At 45.5% G+C, this 16,384-nt stretch overlaps 1 protein-coding gene and 1 long non-coding RNA gene across 4 annotated transcripts in view; one reads left to right on the forward strand and one right to left on the reverse strand.

Moving 5' to 3' along the window:
- bnc2 (basonuclin zinc finger protein 2) overlaps nt 1-16,384 on the forward strand; it is a 106,992-nt gene that overhangs the window by 18,978 nt on the left and 71,630 nt on the right. The window lies entirely within an intron of this gene.
- Nucleotides 1-16,384, reverse strand: part of LOC125969052 (uncharacterized) — a 162,062-nt gene that overhangs the window by 16,058 nt on the left and 129,620 nt on the right. For both annotated transcript variants that reach the window (XR_007481412.1, XR_007481411.1), the window contains one exon: nt 8,112-8,155. This is a non-coding gene — a long non-coding RNA (uncharacterized lncRNA). The remainder of the gene's footprint in view (nt 1-8,111; nt 8,156-16,384) is intronic.

Consider the following 16,384-nt stretch of genomic DNA (forward strand, 5'->3'; position numbering starts at 1 on the left):
TAACTTGCGGTCTGTGTATGTTTAGAGGTCTCGGGTGGAGGTATTTGCGTGCGCTGCCAAGTCCCATTTGAATACACGCACAGTAGGGAAGCGTCCCATTATAAACACACATGGCCGTGCGTGCGTTCACATAAAAGTGCGACGTGTGAGAGCCCGGTTTAAAGCAACAATACGCAACAATGAGGGCTTTTGGCTTTGTTTGTTTTCGCTCCTCCTACGGCGGCAAAGTTGAACTGACTTATGAGATTCATGTTGAAAGAACTGCACACAATATGGAAAAGTAGCATTAGGATTCATGATTGCCTGACTATAATTGGTCTAAGCTCATTTGTCACGATGGTTTTAGCAAAGGTGGTTAGCGTCATGTTAATTTTAGCTGACGTAACATAATTCGGTTGACAACTGCAACGTTGACACAAGCGCTACACAACTTTGAAAGTAGCATTAGCAATGTTGCTAGCTCGAAAACAACAAGAGTTGGGTCTGGTTCACCAATACGTCAATATTTTATACTTTATTTTTTTTCTTCCTATGGATTATGGATATATCTTCCGCTTTATTCCAGGAAAGTTTAAGATTAGTTTAGTTTTTTTAAGAAAAACTTGTAAAAGAAGAGTTGACACTTCTGCCTACAACTCAAATCTTTTTTTTTTTTGCCAAATGGCTGGTCACACATGTTGTAAGGTTGTTTTAGATCTTGACTTTCTATCTGGCATCTTGCCTTGGGAGGAACGCGTCCAGCACCTGAGCAGACATCCCCCCGCCACACCCCCCACAACACACACACACACACACAAAGGCATGTCCTCCTGTCCCTTTCTTCTCCGTCTTCTTCCCATAACAAATAAGAGAGAAGAATTCCCCTCACTTCTCCTGGGGGATTTTCACCCCCCCACACACACACCTCCCCCAACCCAGAAGGACTCCCTCCTCGCCTCGAACGCTTCCACAGCTGCAGTGGGGACAAACTCCTACCACAAAAAAAAAACTTTGCAAAACAGGGTGGAGGACATCACCCTCACATGGGGTCCCTTCACCTGACCCCCTCCGCACGCTGCACCCTCACAACTGAGATGACCTACTGGCATTAATCAAAGGGGAAGGACTGTGTGTGTGTGTGTGTGTGTGTGTGTGTAGTGCTATCGCTTCTTTGGAAGTCTTGGCAGCTATGTTAGTGGAAGTCCCCAGCACTTGGACACAGCCCATATGTGTGCGTGCACATGCGTGTGCGTAAGGAAACGGACCATTAGAATGTCCTGGAGCAGGGACAGGATGGGCGAGTGGGAGGTGCGCTCGCTAGTTTTGCCTCACATAGCAAATTAAGGCATTCGTGGAAATCTGCTTGACTATAAAGCTGGTGTGGATGGTGTGGAAAAAAAAGTTTCTTTTGCATCACTCATTCCTTGAGAAGGACAAAGGAGGATTTTTAAAAAAGTTCTCAAACTGAATTTATGGACTATCACTTGAACTTGGTGACACTAAAATCTCGTTAATGAAATTCTGAACACTACAAAATGTTCTTATCAGTGGGGAGGAGCAGCAGTGTCAGTCTACGTGTGTTGAGACACACCTGGTCGGAATGGAAACACAAAGGGGCCCGCCGGCCCTGATCCACCTCGGCCTGGCTTTTCCTCCCCCATCCACTCCACCCGTCTCCCCTGCGGACCGCTCCGCTGCTGCCCCCCCCCCCTCCCATCTAGCCACATTCCTTTCACGAGGAGACCTCTCCATCCTGTCCCAGGAGTCTGTGTGTGTGTTTGTTGAAGCGAGTGTCCTACAGGCCTCGCCTCTGGTCACTTTATTAAAGTGTGTTTTAATTTACTCCTATGAGCCTCTGACACACACACACACACACACACACATACAGCAGCGTCTCCCGGGACATGGCTTATTAACTCTGCTTCTGTCCGTCACAGTGTGTGAACACTTATGTTTGTGTGTGCGTGTTTGTGTGTCCATGTGTGTTGAGGTGTGGGGGGGTGACAAAACATCCGAAGCACATTCCTCAGTTTGGACACACGCACAAACACGTACACACTGCCATGGGTGTCAGTAGCACGGATGAGCAGAGGCCACGTAAACATGTAAAATGTCTTCCCGGTGACATACACACACCGTAAGTATTTTTTGTTCGTTTCGGATCCTGAATTTTTTTTTTTTTGACAAACTCCAACTTGGATACATCTTCTCGCCATCAAAATCATCTTAACAGGCAGATTCCTCCTCAAAGGGCAACTTATCATTGAGGAAGGACTCCCCATATTGCTGAAGCGCTGTACGTCTCCATCGCCTATATTTCCTCCATAATTGATGTTTCGCAGGGGCCCTCTTGTAAATTATTCCGCGCTTGTGCGTCTGGCTATTAAATATGAAGGGAGGAGCTGCCGTGCGTCTCCAAAGGGAAGGCGGAGGAGTGGTGTCGGCCTGTCCTGAGGTCCTGCCTTGCTCTCCGCACCAGAAGCTCCGGGGCACAGCCAGAGGGCCTTCGCCGTCTTCTTGTTTGTGTGTGTTACTGTGTTCGCACTACATGTGTGTGACTATGGGGTTTGTGTGCGTCCTTGGACCTGAAGTGGCCTGTTGAACACATGTCACTTGTTTGTGAAAAATGTATTACGAGGGCTGCAAAGGCCAACCAGAGTGGGGAGGGGGGGGAGGCAAAGGGGGTGGTGGATGGGGGGGCACAGCTGTAGGGGATTAATGCCCAGAGTGGAGGAGTCAAAGCCGGAGGAATGTTCCCCAGCGCCGCCTCAGGAGGGAGGGCCTCAGATGTGTCGTGCACTGCACAATCTTTACCTGCATTAGAGAGGGGAGGGGGGGATGGATTTGTGTGTGTGTGTGGTGGGGGTATTCCATCTTTGTCATCACCCCTCACCCGTTCCTCAAGGCATTTTTGGTAGTGATCAGGCCGAGTTCACAAGACTTCTCCCGCTCCTCCCCGCCTGCTTTCAGTGTCACATTCTTTGTCTTGTGAGGGATGTGATTTATGGATACACACAGGAAGTTGTGTATGGGAACATGTGTGTGTGTGTGTCATTGGAGTTGCAGGCATCAAGAAGCTAGAGGGAAGCATCGGAAGGCAATCATATTATTGATCAGGGCCCAAAGACTGAAGTGTGTTTTCTCTTGAGCACACCAGATAGTGGACTAAAGTCTAGCGCCTCCAACAGGTGAAACATCATATTGCAGGTCGTGAGTCATTTAACAGCCGCTGACGACGGGTGATGCCTGTCAGCGGCTGAGGCGAGGGATGTTGGGCACATCTGGACTGAGTATATTCCGATGACAGGGGCATTTTTAGAAAAAAAATTGAACGCTCACTTGGGAAGTGTACTCTAATTTATTCCTATAAAAATCAGAAGTCCAAAAATAAACCATAAAAAAAACCACAACTAATAAAACGGCAACAGAAATGAGTCATTCGATCATTTCTAATAGTGGGTTATTGTTAGAAAAATAAAAGTGTGCTGACTCGGTTTCTTGGTCACGGTAATCCTCCAAGGTTGCCTCAAAGGCACCTGGAGTTAATCCCAAAGGTTCTTCAACTCCACATTCCGTCTTGGTTTCCTCCATCCCGTCACTCCTGCCCCCATACGTCAGGCGTTGACAGTCGTTCTGGACCAACCCCCTCATTTGGCCGTGACATGTTCAATGGGGCCGCACTGATCGGCGGGGGTTGACCGCCGATTTGGAGGGTCTGTTGTCGTCGATGATAAACCCGCCCGTGCGTCCTCCTGCTCGCCCGAGCGTATCTCCTCGGCAACCTCCTCCTTGTTGGGAAGCACTCCACCTGGTCCGGACAATTACCCCCACATCCACTCGTCACCCCACGTCGCTCGCTGCCTTAACTCCCATTCCAGCCACTTAAGTCGTGACGGGTTAAAATGGATGCTTCAGTCACCCTCCGGCTCCCGCACTGTTATTACACACGAGGACGTCTGTTGACAGGCGGCGCCTTCTCGTCGTCATCTTGGACGTGATGCTCGGAGGAATTTCCTAGGACTGCCGCTTGTCTATTTTTCAAAATGATAATGGCTTTGGCGCGAGGGAGTTTGCGGCTAACACGGCCGACGTCTCGTCCGGCCGCCAAGCCTTGACTCAGGGCGAGGGTGCAGCCGGGTGCAGCTGGGTGAGGCGAGAGGTCGCGCAAAGGTCGGCACATCCCGAGCCTCTCCCTGTCGCTCTCCATGATGATGGCTTGCGAATGTCACATGACCAAACCCAGAAATCGGTCTTGTAAGAACGCTTGAAATAACACATTTATGTCAATGAGTAATCCCCCCCCCCCTAAAATCCATTAGTGCTTCAAACCCAGGTTGCTATCATAGCGACCTCCAAACACAAACAGCTCCTTCATCTCCACTTGCGCGCTTCCACGCTTCACAGCCGGGGAAAGTTCTCGCATCTGCTTTTATTCACGAGCATTTATTAGCATGACTCAACGCTTTCATGCTACCGCCAGCCGCTTTCAACGCGGCAAAATCCCCTCGTAGAACGCGTGATAAATAAATAAAGCGCAAGCCGTTCCTCTCTCTAACGTTACCTTCTGCATCCAATGCAGACACAAGGTGGGCATTAACGGGAACACATGCGGCGGCTCTTTAAATGGAGTGACAGAAAACGGCGTGCGGGACAAATAGGAAGTTGAGAAAAAAAACGGGAGGGGAGCGATAAAGTGGTCAGCCAAGGAGTCGGAAGCGGCGTGGAGTTGTTGTTAGGTGTCTGGCTGTAACGGCGCGCCGCTCTTCCCCTGACACCTCCAAGAACTTATCATCCCTTGCATTCCTGCGCAGGGACACTCCCCTGCTTACTGAGACTAAGCACTGCATGTGTGTGTGTGTGTGTGTGTGTGTGTGTGTGTGCGCTTGAGTAATAAGGGCATACTGGCCTCCCTTCCCATGGACATCTGGCTGCAGATTTGTGTATGTGCACAAATGTGTGCGTGTGTGACAATATGAGTTGCGGTCAACTCCCGTTTATCCCGTTTAGCCTCCCACCAAAAGTTTAAAATCTGCGATAGAGAGATCATATAATTGTGATATAACTTTAATTTAATTTAAATATATTTAAAATAGGGCCTGGTCAATTAATCGGATGATATTGGCTCTTTTAAAATCGGCAAAAAAAAGTTTTTCTTTTTTTTTCTTATAATCTTCTTAGATCTTATAATTGTAATATAACTTTAATTTAATTTAAATATATTTAAACTAGAGCCTGGTCAATTAATCGGATGATATTGGCTCTTTTAAAATCGGCAAAAAAAAAGTTTTTTTTTTTTTTTTAAACACATTACAGCATAAGACAAATATAATGACAATTAAAACATTAACTCCCTAAAAATTGGAGAGTAAACCTCAACTGAGACTGAATAGTTGGCAAACTGCACAACACGTATCTCAAGTAGAGCAGAATTGTCTGAATAAGTCTCAAATCATGACTCACTGTAAAAAAAATAAATAAAAAAAACACTCAATATAACAAGGCAACACTGTATATTAAATTCTGAGGAAAAAAAACAAAGTCCATTCTCGCTTCCCGATCTTAGCAGGTAGTGACAAAGGAATTTCCTGCCATTGAATAGCAACAGCGTCCTCTCGGGTGTGGTGATTGCACCGACTCCCTCGCTGATTGGTGAAGCCGCGTGGCGTGCGTGCCGGCTAAAAGGAAGCCCCCGTGTGAACTCTGCTGATTACGCCTCGTCTGCAAGGTCGCGCTTATAATGGAGGGTCGTCCAAACACGGAGAGCGACACGTCCGAGGGGGATTCCCTCAAGTCATTGTGCGCTCGGGGGACATTTCATTCTTTCGCGGCCATTTTGGTGGAATGCTAAGGCGAGACAAACTAAAAAATTGGGACACCTTTGGATATTGAGCCGACTCAAAATATTAGAAATGGCTCTTGATATGATGCAGCGTAGTTTTGGGGATAAAAAAAGAGGAAGCATTTTTAATAAGATCTCAGCAGGGAGGATTCCAGGACTTTGTTTCCATCCCGCAGCTAAAGTGGGGCCGAGGGGCTGAGAAAACAATTCAGAAATATATTTTAGAATATCAAATAAAATCCTAGATGAGCTTAAGCGGAGTTTCATAGAGGGGGCTATCCCCCCTCCCCAAACACCCACCCTTGGTGTAGCGCCATCCCTGGATCGCAAATATTTTAGCCTTAGCTAAATTAGCTAAGCCTTTTTAAATTTATAATGAAAAATATTTTTTTAAATTAGATTTTTCTTTACATTGGTGTAAATTCTAACTCCCCCAAATCATTGTTAACTCCAAAGATTGAATCAACGCAACTGGATTCTCTCAAACAGCGACCAAGCTATTAGGCTAACGATTAGCCGCAGTGTACCTAATCCTGCGGCGTGTACAGAGTGCATTAATTGCGGCCCGAAACACGCCACGTTAGCATACGCGGCATTACGCAAATGGATGGAACGAGATGCGTGGTTTTGCGCACAGCCCAGCAAATGTTTAATTGCCGTGCAAAGTTGCATTTCTCGAGATGGCCTCCTCCAGCGTCCATTAATCAGCGTCTGCCAGCGAAGGCGACGAGATGGGAAGGAAGAAGCGCTCGTAAAAAGCACACACGCTCCTGTAACTACAATGGCTTCGAGAGAGAGAGAGAGAGAGAGAGAGAGAGAGAAGAGCCACCCACTTTACCCCCACCCACCCACCCGCAGGCCCACTCTTGTGCCAAGTGTTCTCCCACTGAAGCTTGTTGCGCCCTGCAGCCCTGGCGACGGTGCGCATGTTGCGAGCAGCCAAGCGGTGACTCAGCAGAGCACGGCGGGTCAGCCAGAAAAAAAAAAAAAAAAAAAAAAACGCAGTAACATGCAGGCCACTTGTAACACGGGCGCTAAAACAGTCGCCGTGGGAAGAGTTTGAGGTGGGCCACACTCTGACGAATAAAGCAGCAATTTTCTCTTACATGCTTTTATGACTATTTTTTTTTTATTTTTATCAAGATGGCACATGAATCACACTGGCAAGTTGCTACAGAGCATTTTTAAGATGCAAGGCTGAAATGTATGACAAGGTAACGCACAGCTTTGATAGACCAACTGTTGAGTTATTAGTTAAAAAACGTCAAAAATTAATTTCAATCTCTGATTTTAACACATTTTTTTCAATATGTTGGAATTCATGATGCACATTGAGCTGAAGTTTCGCAAGATTCACATAAAAAAAAGACTTAGGGCGTATTTCATTCTTTTTAAAGCACAATGAAGATATTACTTTGAACTTTGGGATAATTTGACTGTCTTGTGTGTCGGGATGAATTTGTCTCTCCCAAAGTGTGTGTGTGTGTGTGTGTCCATACTGTAGCATGTGTCTTGAGCCCCCGTGCCCTCTCCTGTGCCCTCCTCTATCTCCACGCCTGGATGCTAACCGCTAGTGAAGGCTAGCCAATTATCCCCAATCAAGCTAGCCTCCGCGGAGCTGGCGCGAGAAGAAGCTCCCAGCAGAGCTTACACGAGTCATTATGGGGCACATCCTGACATTAACTGTACTTCTTTACCTCCTTCGTCTTCTCCTCCATGCGATCACATTGTCTCGCTCACTCCACGCCGGGCACTAATCAAAGCCAAAATGGACGCACATGGAAGCTAATTTGTGGCTCGGCCGCGTAGTAGCGCGCTGAGGAAATATGGGCTTGATAATGGAGGAGTGGAGCGGAGTTCATGCGTGACGTCGTTTGCGTGTTTGAGTGGAGGTCCGTTGCAGCTAAGTTCGCGTTATTATTTTCGATATTTTTTGTTAATGACAGGAAAAGCCATTTTGGACAAACAGAAGCCCGAAGAAATGAATTTCTGGAAAAGGCTCGACTACAACAACCCGAAGATTAGCGAAAAGTGCAATGGAGAAACCTGACTTGACATTTAAATTTCATAAAAAAATCATCTTTGTTAGTCAGGGATAATATAAAATAATGTAGCTATGATAAAATAATAATAATGGGATTTTTATAGTATTTTATTTTCAAACAAAAAAGGTGAAAATGGTCATTTAAGATGAAATAATAAAATCCAAATAATAATTTAACTACGTAATTATGTCATGTAATGTAATGTAATATAATAATACGGCATGATTTGACAATATATACAAACTCACCTCAGGAACCATGTGACAGTAGAACCACGAGATCAGAGACGAAGCTGTTAATAAGGAAAAACAGTTTTAGTGTTAGTCAACTTTTTATACATTCGCACTTGCACAACACAAGATACCACATTTTTACAACAGTTACTTTCTGGCCATTGCATTGTAGAGCTCAACACTGGGGGTCGCAAAGGGTCACCGGAGGTCATATCGATCCACGGTGACATTGTGTGCCTGCGTGTTTGTGCTGTGAGACAGTCAGTCAAGATGGCCGAGGTGTGGTGCCTTGAGGTGATGTGTTTCATGCTGCTCCTGTCTTGTTGTGACAGGACCAGCATTAAATGGAGGGAGTCGGTGACTGAGCAGTGACAGGCCCCACCCTTCCGTTGCCTCTGTGTGTGTGTGTGTGTGTGTGTGTGCCAAAACATCCACATTTTTCGCCTCGCTGGGACAAGACATGACAACTGCGTGACGCCACGTCCCACTGCTCATCAAGCCCTGCCGCTGTTATGTTAATGACAGCGGTAGCGACGCGTGCTAACATGCACCTATTCACATCATTACCATACATAGCGCGGACATTAAAAAACGGGCTTGGGGGTGCTCAAGTATGGCCGATCAATCACGGAAAAAAAAATCATAGTGACAATCATGTCTGGTATCGAGTGACACAAACGATTTGGTCTCACTTTCAGCAATAAGACCACCATTTTGTATTTTTTGGTATGAACTCGAATTAGCTGTCTGCTACGATGTCATTGAAAATGTGCCGCTAGTTCTTTTTATTGTGAAAATTCGAAATTAAACGTGTACACACACACAAAATATGAATACACACGGTGATATTATTATCCTCTTCTATGGCGCAAAATGAGTTTTGCCCCCAACTCCATTAAAAGGCGAGGCAAGCTCTCCCCAGACGCGGGCAGCCCATTTGCATGCCCTCGCGAGCCACTCGGCGGAAGCGAGGATCTCCTCCTCCTTCTTCACTTCCGTCCCGGCGGAACGCGTAATAAGTGGGCCGATGACATTCACGGAGAAAGGAGTGACTCCTCTGCAGCGCTCGCCCGTCAGATGCGGCCAGGCGTTATTGCCAATGACACGGGCAAATCAGCCGCAAATGGCCGTTAATTTGATTGACATCTGGGCCGCTGTCACCCGGCGAGGAATGCTCAGCGCCCGCGAGTGCACAAAGAGCCAGCTTTCGGATAAATCACTTCAAGTCCTGAGGGGCGCAGGAGAAGGGGGGGGTACTGTCTTCTTGTTGAGCGCCCCCCCCTTCACTCCTTCCTACCGCCCACCCACCACAGAGCCACTCGCCAGATTCTAATTGCGTGTGTCCTTCCTCTCCGCTGCAATTTTCCCATTACCGCCACAAGAGCGGGCGCACAGCTCATTTGAAGCGAGGTTGTCTCCCCCGAAAAAAAACATGCGCCTCTGCGTTAACCCTTTGCTACCGCCACATGACCTCAGATTGTCAACATAGCAAATGTGTCAACAATAAAATAAAAAATGGCTTCTTACTATCGATCATTCCCTTTGTGTTATTAAAAATATTTGTGCCAAAAATATGACTAGTCTAGACAATCTTATAAAAACTATTAATTTGTGGTTTACTTAATAAAAATTACATGTTTCGTAACAAAAGAAAGGAAACGGAAATGTATCTGTACTAGTTTAGATAGAAAACTAATGGACAGCGCCTCTGCTGGTTGCAACCAAGTACTGCACTCTTTTTCATTCCTTCAAAACGTGCTAAATCAACGCAAACTGAATGATTCTGAAGGATCAATTTTAACTTTTTCTTGTCTCTTCTTTCTCTTCCATGTGGCTCCCGTTGCTTCTTCAAAAAAGGTAAGTTTATTTTGAAGTTTCTTAATGACACCAGGCTGACAAGCGCCAACATGCACGCACGCCTCTTTCAGTGACGCACACACAGCATCAAGTCTCGTCTTTCTTTCCCCTCGCACTTCTTAAGTTATACATGTGTGTGTGTGTGTGTTTGTGTGATGCTGGGTGATGCCAAGAGCAATGCCCAAGGCAAACAGCAGCGGCACCCATGGCAATGAAATGCTAATAAGTGGCGTGTCATTTCAACGGATGCGCCACGTGTGTGCGCCGCATAGATAAAATCTTGAAATACTCTCGCAAACATATGCACATGGCGTGATTTTTTTTTTAACAGCTCTTTGCCTTACCTGTGATTATTAAGTTGCTGACATGTGACAGGTCGATAAAAGAGGTGAAGATTTACAGAATTAGGCACACCATGTGTACACTGCTAAAAGGTTTTGCTAAGTGAAAGTGGAATTTAAGAAGTTGATTATAAATTAATGCGTTGTGCTACAACTATTGATGCGATTAAGTTACACAATAATGTTGGAATTCGCTTTCAGTAAAGTTTTGAATTCGTCTGTCTTCTCTCGTACTAACTAGCTAGCGCTAAGCTAACCTGACCTTTTCATTAGAATTTAAAAACAAATGACTCTTGTCTAAGATTTATGACAATTGAAGGAAAATACTTCAACATTTTGCAAAATTAAGTATTTTTAAATATATATTTCAACAAAGTCAAGAATTGACAACTGTATTTTAAAAAATGTGGGCGCGAGTAATTTCACTTTTCCTGAAAATTAATGTCAGCTCATCGGCCTCTATTGACCCTGAATGTTTTTTTAAATGTTCTATTTGTCGTGCAATGCTTTAAGCAAATCTTTTTAAATGCACGCATCTAACCGCAATGCACTTTAAATGCAATTTAAACTTGGCTTGCTAACGCTAGCAATGTCCGACACATTTCTTTTCTATAGATAAATGAAGGCTGGTTAACTCAAGGTTGGGTGAACGGGGGGCAAAGCTGTACAAGGTGGATGGTAAAAGTAATATCTTCAAGACATAAAACCATGTTTTTAAAAATAAAAATGTCCCCAACCCCCCCCTCCCCAGTTGCAACACAATATGCGGCGTGGAGATGAAGACAGGATGTTGTCCATTAGTCAGCTGCTGCGGCAGTCTAAAGAAGCCACCCTCCTGGCCCTTAATGGCCTCTCGACAATAATCGCTACCTGCACTTCTTATCCGTTCCCCCATTCATTAGGACGTGACATGCTTTCACTGGAGCCACCGGCGCTCGCGTCCGCTCCCTGCTCCTCGTCAAAGCTTCTCGGCGCGCCATTGTGCCGCCAAAGCGAGTTTTTTTTTTTTCCCCCGCACGCGTCGTCTCCTTTGCTGCCCTCCGCGTTTCTTTAACTCCCTTCCCAGCACCTCGGCAAGTTACTCGGAGGGGTCGCTTTTATCACACCTGGCGGATCACAGCGCCGGCAACTAATGGTTGGATCGCGCCGAATGTTTTTGTGTAGCGGCCTGACCTGTTTTGCTTATGTCTAGGCGATGAAAAGCAGCTAGTGTCACAATTAGGGTCCCCAATAACACACAAAAACAAGAATGTGTGTGAGAGCAAGAGATGGCGATGAATGAAGGTTCTTGTGGGTCTTCCACCTCATCTCAGGTTAATGGAAAATATTATCACACATACTGCTACTCAGTCAGAGTGTCACTTTTCAATGGAGGCACTTTGTTACACACACACACACAAATGGCCAGTTCCGACCCAAAGTTGTTTAGCAACTGTACAAGTTGTGTCCTCATGTAGCACTTTGGTAGCTTGTAGCATCCACTCGAAGAAGGCCTTGAAAGAAATATTTTGTCAGATTGTTTTTCTTAAATGTTTGGCACTAACGCCGATTGACAGTCGCCCCGCCCCCCGTCTTCGATTGCGGCCAGGCCAACAAGCTCCACAAACACACGCACGCTCCATCTACTGGCGGCGGCTTCACTCTTTGGCCGGCCGTGCGTAGCGGTGGTCCGATGGAGGCCAGGCTGCAGTTTGCACCGCAAAACCTCTCTGAGACGACACGCGGAAACAGCGGCGGTTTCGGGTTAGGAACGGGACACCGGAGCTTTGTGTTGTATCATTCCTCCGACTTCTCACCACATCCTCTTTGTCAGGCCTAACGCGAGGAAACACACGCTGGAGAATATACGACCTTCTGCAGTTCCAATTTCCATGCGTGAATTGCATTGTGTCGCTAGCTTTCGCTTGTTTTTTCTTTTCCGCTGGAATGTAAGATTTGATACGTGTCGGTTTTGAAGCTGCTTTTCTATCTCCTTGGAGTGTCTGCCAAACATGTGGATGCTGCCAAGTAGGGCGCCTCAGGAACCACCCACTTCTGTTTTTCCACGGTTCAACGGTTGACGAGAAGAGCGTTTGTCCTGAAAATCAGGGCGCGTTTCTTACATCATTCTTCCATGTTATGGTGAACAAACCCAAATTAAGTTGCCTTTTGGCCTTTTCATCCACTTTAGTTTTGATATCTTTGGTTGGTATTTGCTTCCATGATAGTTAAGAAAATTCATTTAGATGATTTTTTTTGGGTCAATTTTTGACATTCTAGTGTTGAGTGACACTTAACACTGGAATAGGTGGAATTAATTCCATCCATCCATCCATCCATCCATCCATCCATCCATCCATCCATCCATCCATCCATCCATCCATCCATCCATCCATCCATCCATCCATCCATCCATCCATCCATCCATCCATCCATCCATCTTCCGCTTATCCAGGGTTGGGTCGCGGGGGCAGCAGCTTTTTTAATTTTAATTTTAATGACACTTTAAAATTTAAAAATGTTTATTAATATTATTGCATAAATTTTTTTGTCATTATTTTAATTATAATTATTTGATTATATTTCAAATTAAGGCCTATTTTTTCACTATATAATATTTTATATATTATCCAAATCTTTTGAGGACCAGTCCCACCAGTAGTTCTGTTTATTAGTGTTTGCCCGTGTGTGCGTGTTGCGATGCTGTTGTGCCACCGTGTTGTGATGAGATCAGCAGGAAACAGCACCTCCCCTCCACTCGCCTCAGAGGTCCCAGCATCATTACCGGCAACGGCTGCCGAACGACGCCTTATCTGGCTGATACGGTGACAGCCACTCCGCCAGGACGGACACGCGCGTTTATGCGCTCCACACACACAAAAACGCTCGGCGCCGTACTCTGGGAGCTCACCAATCTTGGCGGAGTCGTCCCATGTGGGTTGGGCTTGAATGAGGCGGCGGCCCATGCCATGTGTGTCGGGTGACAGGGGGAAGATTGAAAATGTGGTTCTAATGGGCCGTCAAGGTGGGCTTCAAGCTCGCGTGTTTGAAAGGAATACACACTTAGAAATGATGTTTTTTTTTATTTTTTTTGCTAGCTGTGGCTATCACGCAGCGGTACTGTTAGCATGTTTCGCACATGCCTTTGATTTGTTAGCTAGTCATTTAAAATAAGTGCTCAGGTGGGAGCTTGGCCTGGTGGGTGGGTTCATAGTGTGGGAGGGGGGGGGGGGGGGTCTTTGTGAGTTACGTCCGTTCATTTTAGTATCTGAAAAGTGGTGGGGCCCCAGCACCCGGTTGGCCTAGCGTGCTAACATGCCGGGTCGCTCACATAAACGCTACTGCATGGCCACTCAGTTGAGTCGCGTCTGCTATTTGAACTCCACGAAAGAGCCAAGATTTTATTTGATGATTTACTCGCTCCTGCTTTTGTGTGTCGCGGTGACCGTTTACACCTGCTAAAACGCTCAAAAGTGATTTCAAAACGACTCCCGCTCAGCTGCGGCTTTTTAAATGATTAATTTCAAGTAAATGCGTTTTTCGTTGCGTTCTTTATGTGCCGTCACCCTCGTTCAGTCGCGCCGCCGTCGGCTCTTTTTATGACATCTATAAACAGGAAGGTAATTTACGAGCGGGGAATACGGTTAAAGGAGGAGTGTGTTTTACATTGCAAAAGTGCCACAAATTTTGCTTTGAGCAGCTAAGTTGAAGACGACTATGCGTGTCTGCGGGTCACTGTAAGGTGAAACGTTTATGGTGAAACGAGCCATATTTGGTAGCAGAAATGGAGATGGATTTCTTTCTTTTCACTACTGGATGTGTGAGAGTGGTCGATGTCTTTAGGGTTCTCAAACGGAAGGCACAAATTTTAGCTAGCAGTCCCTAATGCTAATCATTACTCGTATTTGGCAAATGTGAAAGAAGATGCAAAGTTGTAACCCAACTCAAGATAATTCGATGTGTCTGTCTTTGCGAAGTAGTCATAGTGAACGTTTAAAAGACTGAAGTTAAAAGTAGATAAATAAAATGTGTTTTGTATTAATTCGTACTAGCGCCACCGTCAACACATTTGCGTTCAAGAAAAAGTGATGACAGCATCTGACGTTTCTCTGTGCCAGCTGGTGTCAACCTGCTCTCAACGTTTCACGTTTTTTTTTTTTTTACTTGTCTGGTCCTCGTCTTTGCCTTCTCCTCGCTCCATTTGCTGTAGCAGTGTAGCTTGCAGGGAGGGATTACCATTACCTGAGTCGTGCCGAGTCATGCGACAAAAAGACAGCACCTAATTTTACCTAGCTTAGGGCACGGGTGGACCGATAAAAAGAAACACTCCTTGAAATTCCTGGGCTTGTTGGGGAATGCTTTGGTTTGGTGAATGAACAGCTGCTCATATCTTTTAGAAGACACTCTTTTAAAAAAAAAAGTAAATGCAGATTTGGCGTTATCTGGAGAATGTCACAAAATCTTAATTATATTCCAGTTACAAATAGCTTACAGATTACATGCTTAGCCACTAGACAAGGTTATTTATAGTTAACCAAAACTAACAAATTATCTAAAACCAAAACATTTTTATCCAAGAAATAAAATAAAACAAGAGTGCGTAAAAATGGTGTATGAATAAAATATGACTATATTTTCAAATTATAAAACTAAAATGAAATGTCACCAGGGGCGGAGCTACGTGGTGGCCAGGGGTGGCCAATGTCACCCCTTGATATTCTCTGGCCGCTCTCCTTGCTACCTCCACCCACAGGAAAAAAATATATCTGATTTTTCTGCCTTTTTCACATGGATGCAGTCTACTTAATACGCTACCACGAGTTATTTTATATTAACGCCATATTTTAACACAGCAAATACTCCATACAATGTACATAAAAAACTAACACAAATCCAAAAACGGACTAATATTGTGCCTTTTCAAAATAATATGACTTTCTTCAGGCTTGAGCCAACACGGAGACATTGATAACGATATTTGTTTGTTAAAGCTGACGCCGTAATGGCGGTTCTCTCTTTGCTTCCTCCCTGGCGCACTCGTGATGTGGCCCAACATGCAGCTGTGCCGAGCTTCATTGATTTCAGGGACACTTAGCCAAGCGCAATCACGTCATTACTTTTGGACGGCGATGTGACGCCCTGGTGCAGGTAACAACCTGTCTTGTCTGCCTGGCGCAGCTGCTCTGAGTCACTTTGACTTTATTGACATTCTGGAACGGTGGCTTCGAATGAATGCATGGCAAAGAGTATACGTGTGTGACCATAGATGGGTCCTATATGGAAGCAATTACACGCAGCCCTCAGACACCCACAGAGTCGCTCACTTTGGGCCAAACGGAATGCACTATCCCCCTCCACCAACCCCTCCCCGTCTTTCTCTTTCTCACTTTCACTCTCTTTCTGGACTTAATTACTTTCACATGAGTCCCCCAAAAAAAAGGGCAAGGTAAAATGCTGTTCTTTGGGGAGGGGGGCAATCGTAGGGTACAGCTATTTGTGCTCATGAGGGAGCACGGTCCCGTGTTGACTTGAGTTTTGTGGATTTTGGCAGGGCGGCAAAAGTGATGTCGCAAGATGTTTTGTTTCATCCGACGCAAAGATAAAGCTGTAGTGATCAAAGCGTCTTCACACCCGAGCTCTTGATAGCTAGGCTATACATTCGGGACGCTGGGGTGCACTTTTGCATTTATCACGTTTAGTCAAGTTCTGAGTTGTTAATTTTTGTGTTTAATCATCAAAATTTACCCATAAGTAATGCAGAAATCATTTTAGGCTATTTAGCATCATCACAAAGTTTTAAATTAGCAATCAAACAAAATGACGCCTAAAAATGGCCGAAAATGAGCCACAAAGGTTATCCAGGTAACAGCTAGTCAACTCTTCACTCTCATTGGCTGACACCCACATCACTCACCAGGCGAAGCCCCGCCTTCTAAGCGATAAAATGTAAGGATGGCAAGCCCAAATGGACAAAAATAATGAATGTCCAGAGTTCACTCATCGAGGTTTTGCCATCTTCAAACACTTTGTGCCTCCCGCAAAATTTGGCGCGTGGCAAGGCCAAACATTCCCTTCGTGTGAGTCCTAGAGTGGTTCGTCAGCAGAAGGACC

Source organism: Syngnathus scovelli, chromosome 5, assembly GCF_024217435.2.
Source record: "Syngnathus scovelli strain Florida chromosome 5, RoL_Ssco_1.2, whole genome shotgun sequence".
In the NCBI taxonomy this organism is placed as follows: Eukaryota; Metazoa; Chordata; class Actinopteri; order Syngnathiformes; family Syngnathidae; genus Syngnathus; species Syngnathus scovelli.